A 6,012-nucleotide genomic window follows, 5' to 3' on the forward strand; every position below is an offset into this window, starting at 1 on the left:
CTTCACTATCACTTTATTTGTTAGTACAAAATCAGTGCATTTGGTGTGATTTTGTGCCTTCTCTTCCACCACTCTGGGCTTTCTCTATCCTTAGAAACATTGGCAGGAACTTGGAGAGTCATCCCTGGGTGCGTCCCACTCATGTGGACGAGCCTCGGTGGACTTGGTCCTACTCCTTTGGACCATGACCTATCAAAGTCCTGGCCGTGGCAGGCAAAGCTGAGCTGAGGGCTCTCTGTGAGGCCTACATGGGCAAACCCAGTTGCTCCCAACACTCCCTAAGTGATCTGTTTAGGTATTCATTCTGTTTCTAATGAAGAATGAGTTTGTTCGACAATGGCTGAGCTTGCCGACCAAGGATAATTACCCTTCAGACTTTGTCTGATAATGTTTGTTCTTGCTTTTGCTTTGGCACACAGTTTTCAACACTTTGTATTAATTTTTATTTGTTTTGGTCACATAACAACTTCTGCAACTGAATTCATACTTTTGTTTTGTGTATTAATCTATTTCATTACTGTATTTAATAATGCACTTACACCTATTTTTCATAAAACCTTTTCAATTATTTTCATCTTTTCAGTCATTAAATTTTCCTAAATAGAATAGGAATGTGACTTTTCTTAGGAAAAGTAGGTGCTACGCACCCTTTTTTAGTGTTTTCCAGGAATTTCCACTGAAGTACCTCTGAGAACAGAGACTTTTCTCACAGCCACAAGACAAAATTTGTTCAGAATTAAGTGCTGAAAAAGGAGCTATGATTGTTTTCATTGTATGGCTTAGTTTGTTTTAATTGTGAAAGATGCACAAGGCATTAGTTTATACAGGCGGAACACGGAGTCTTCCATTCTGAATGCAGAGAACAGCCACTTTGTCACTAAGCAAGCGTAAATATCATACTGTTATTCCTTATCGAAAAGCTATAGACATGGCTGAAGTCTTTGATTCCTTCTAACTTGTTGTAAATGTATGCAAGTAATTTCCTTGTACACATGGACCATAATATAAATATCTATAGTTTTCTTGCAATTCAGTGAGTCATTACTAGAACTGTTTACAGTTTTTAGTAAAATAATAAATGCAACTCAGAAAATCTGTACATATATCTCCAGGAAGCACAAATACTTGTAGAAAGGGAATTGTCATCTTACTTATTTTTTTGTTATCTCCTACCAAAATATTTTTAAAGGTTTTCATGCTTATGAGTTTTTTAGATTTTTGTTTGCCAAAGTGCTGGGATGACAGGCATGAGTCTCTGCACCCCGTCAAATGGACACTCCTTAGAGATGAAGAAAATTATGCACATAAGTAGGCTTAACCACCACGTGTGGACCTACCCCTTTTTCCTATGGTATTTTGCATGTGTGAGTGATAGATTTACTACATTATAGAATAATTCAAGTAGAAGGTTTTACTTTTAAGTGCAAATAACAATTATCATCAAGAGGAGAAATCAGTAAGGCTAATCACCTCTATTTGTTTCTCCAGAACACCTACGGTTTCCGTTAAATTTGGGAATCATCTTCTCTTTGCATTTCACAACATAATTCCACAGTCTATGTTGTTTGTATGGAGTATAGGGTTGCTCTTCATATACAGTGAAATTATGAATATGGAGTCAGGTTCTAATACAAAAATAGAGTGAAGATGAATGCTTGGTTTTTTATTTAAGTTTTCTTTTTAACCAAAATCTGGCCTTGACATTATCTGGAAACATACAACATTGACTCCCAGAGCTCCTGACTGTAGACTTACCTGGTGAAACAAATGTGCATCTATTAATCAGAACTAAAACTACCTATGAAGTGTCAGTGTTCTTGGTCTGTGGGTGGCTAACATTTCAGGAATCTTTAACAAATCCCCTCCCCAATAGTTTCTAGACCATTAGATTGAGGATTTTTTAAAACCTGTATTTTAATTTTAAGAGTACATGTATACGTTTGTTCTATTGATAAACTACCTGTCACAGGTGTTTTGTGTACAGACTATTTTGTCACTCAGGTAAGAAGCATGCTACACTATCGGTAGTTTTTTAATCATCAACATCCTCCCACCCTCCACACTCAGGTAAGAACTCATGTCTGTTGTTTCTTCCTTTGTGCCTATCTTCACTCAATATTTGGCTCCCACTTGTAAGTGAGAACATGCAGTATTTGTTTCTCTGTTTCTGTGTTTCTCTGCTTGGGATAATGGCCTCTGGCTCCATCCATGTTGCTGCAAAGGACATTATCTCATTCTTTTTTTATGGCTGCATAGGACAATGTAACGCTAACCTAGCCCAATGAGAATTGATAGAATTTGGTCATAGGTGTTTAAAATGTGCCTCTATTTATTCTGTTAAATGGCCAAATGCATAAGTGTGTGACCCATGACCAGGGGTTCCTCTCACAGAAAACATGTTTATATTGGAAAACAACCTTGTGGCTCTGAACTGCATCTGGTTTACTCTTACTAAAATAGCCAGTCTCTAGGAAAGTCCTGACTTGAAAAGAAGTTCAGGTATATTATTCAGATGAGACATAGAGGAGTCAACTCAACAAAACACATGAAATAACAGATTTAGTGTATTACTTACAGATCCCAGAGAGAGCAGAGCAGAATGCCTCAGATGGCCAAAGGGGGAGCCATTCTGAACACATACTCACACGGCTGAGGGAGGGGCCTATAGTTGAGGCCTTTATTGGCGTCCAGTGTGTTATTCAAGCAACCTTCTTACAGGGGGTTCTAACTGCTGGGTTTACAGGAAGCAAGCATGAATCCCATAGAGCCACACTGACAAAAAAGTGGTCACTGTGGCATATTTGCACAGCCCACATGAGGTATGGACGGTCAGGGGGCAAAGTCAGATGCTTCATCCAGCTGTCTCATAAGGAGGGGTTGTATAAAGTAGATATCTGGAACAACTGCATAGAGAAAGTGGGAGGGATTGGAGAACTGGAAAATGTGTCAAAGGTGTTAAGTCCTGCTTCTGGTATGACCAAGATAAACATAATTCAAAATAGATGCTGAGGCAACACAAAACTATAACATTAAAAAATTAAAATCATATAAAGTAGAACTTACAATAGTACTCTAATAATTTCACATATATTATAGCTAGGTAGAAGGTAATTGAAGTGGGCTAATTTATATAAAACTATGTTTGAAAAAGTCTTCTTGAGCCAGGCGTGGTGGCTCATGCCTGTAATCCCAGCACTTTGGGAGGCCTAGGTGGGCAGATCAGACCAGCCTGACCAACATGGTGAAACCCTGTCTCTGCTAAAAATACAAAAATTAGCCAGGCGTGGTGGTGTGTGCCTGTAATCCCAGCTACTCGGGAGGCTGAGGCAGGAGAATAATTTGAACTGGAAGGCGGAGGTTGCGATGAGCCTGAGCCAAGATCATGCCACTGCACTCCAGCCTGGGCAACAATAGTGAAATTTCATCTCAAAAAAAAAAAAGAAGAAGAAGAAGAAGAGAAAAGAAAAAGAAAAAGTCTTCTTGACTAGGCATGGTGACTCATGCCTATAATCGCAGCAATTTGGAAAGCTGAGGTGGGAGGATTGTCAGGAGTTCAAGACTAGCCTAGGCAACACAGCAAGACCCCAACTCTACAAAAACAAATTTTTTTTCAAAGTGACCGGGCATGGTAGCACATGCCTGTAGTCCCAGCTACTCAGGAGGCTAAAGCAAAAGGATCCCTTGAGACCAGGAATTGGAAGTTGCTATGAGATATGATCACACCACTACATTCCAGCCAAGGCAATACAGCAAGACTCTATCTCTTAAATAATAATAATAATAACAATAGACCAGAATTCAGCAGACAAGTCACTATGATATCACACTGGGAAATGAGCAGTCACAGAAAAAATATAGTGTGTTCCATTATTGCTAGAGGACATATTGTCACACCTTTCAAACACATACATACTACAGTTTAGATCTTTGGCCCCCCAAACTTCCTGTTACAAATTGATCCCCAGTGTTGGAAGTGGGGCTTGATAGGAGGTGCTTGAATTTTGGGGGAAATCCCTCAAGAATGGCTTGGTGGTGTTCTCATGGTAATGAGTACTTACTGTGCTAATTTCGAGGAGAGCTGGTTGTTGAAAAGAGCCCAGCATTTGCCCCTCTCTTGCTTCCTCTCTCACCATGTGATCTCTGCACACACAAGCTCCCCTTTTCTTTCTGTCATGAGTAGAATCAGCTTGAGAACCCAGTCAGAAGGAAGTGTTGGTGCCATGCTTCCTGTACAGTGCATAGAACTGTCAGCTAAATAAACTTCTTTTCATTATAAATTACCCAGACTCAAGTATTCCTTCCTAGCAATACAAATGAACTAATACAAAATGCATCTTAAAATTGATAGTATCAAAACGCTATTGGTCAAAATACAGACTTTTTGTGGTTGTCCTTATATGAATGCACATGAACCTGTCCTGGAAACCTTCCATTGACACTTTCTTTTAATATCATCAACACAAAACTTGCAGAGGAGCTGTCAGTAGGTTGGAAAGATAATCTCACAGAGTGTTGCATAGGAATGTCACAAGAAATGAAATATCACCAAAGCTTCTGGTTAACACAGAAGATGATAATGAGGGGAAAATCGTAAAGAAGATGAATAGTGACTCTGAAGAGGTGCACCTGAATGAGAGAAATTTAGCAATACCTTTCTTTTTTTTTTTTTTTTTTTTGAGACAGAGTCTTGCTCTGTCACCCAAGCTGGAGTGCAGTGGTGTGATCTCGGCCCACTGCAACTTCTGCCTCCCGGGGTCAAGCAATTCTCCTGCCTCAGCCTCCCAAGTAGCTGGGATTACAGGCACAGGCCATGACACTCGGCTAATTTTTGTATTTTTAGTAGAGATGGGGTTTCACCATGTTGGCCAAGCTGGTCTCGAACTCCTGACCTCAAGTGAACCTCCCAAAGTGCTGAGATTACAGGCGTGAGCCACCGCCCCGAGCAGCAATTCCTTTCTTAACGTGATTTGCTTATATTTGCATCTCATTGAATAGGAGTGATATAAAACAAATATCCACATTTATATATGTTGAAAAGAGTTATTGTCATTAATTGTGAGGTAAAAATTTTAAGGCATAGGAAGTATTTGTACCATATCTTGTCAATTTTATTCCTTTACTGTGGCGTAAAATAATGATGTATTTTGCAATTGATACAAAAAATACATTTAAATTACTTAGAAAACACTGTCATTGTTAGCATACTGATGTTGTGATTACTATAGACCTGATATTTATCTACAGGCATTATGTATCATTAGTTCATTCATTCCTCCCAAAATATCAAAAGGTAGGTTCTAATACCACTCCTATGTACAAGTTCTGAATTTGAGCTAAAGCCCTGCAAAAAAAGGAATAGAACATGCTCTAATCTGTCTCCACAGTCCTTGCTCCCATAAACTATGTTATAAAATGTTTTTCTGTTAAATTGTGACTACATTGTAGGTCTAATTTAGTAAATCTTATGCTAGCCCATAGTCATGAAGATATTTTCCTAACATAGGTTGTAAATACTATATTAAACTGTATTTGTATTTGGATCTATGATGCACCTGCAATTAATTTTATGTGTAATGTGAAGTTAAAGGTACATTTAACTTCCTTCAGTGAATATCAATTTCCTGGAACATTGATTGTAAAAGCCATCTTTCTACTAATAATTGCTCTTATTACTTATTTGCATTTTTATTATTTTGTCTGTTTAGAGCTTTCCTTTATTTCATTGGTTCACCTTTCTATCTGTGCAAACATTACATTGTCTTAATTACTAAGAGTCTTCATTTAATCCAAGAATTTTCCATCCACAGCCCTTTAGCCTATCTATTGTGGTGTTCTAAAAAGAAGAAAGAGGCGAGTAAATCCTGGATGCCTTGCTCCTACACCAATATTTCCAGCTGTACCTTGAAATAAAAGGATTTAGAACTTGAGAACATTGCTGTTGTTGCTTATGTCTCTAATGTTCTCAAGAATCTTAGACAATCCCTGAACACTGCGCCCCACTTTTTTTGTTTA

The sequence above is a fragment of the Macaca nemestrina genome, chromosome 7, assembly GCF_043159975.1.
Source record: "Macaca nemestrina isolate mMacNem1 chromosome 7, mMacNem.hap1, whole genome shotgun sequence".
Taxonomy (NCBI): Eukaryota; Metazoa; Chordata; class Mammalia; order Primates; family Cercopithecidae; genus Macaca; species Macaca nemestrina.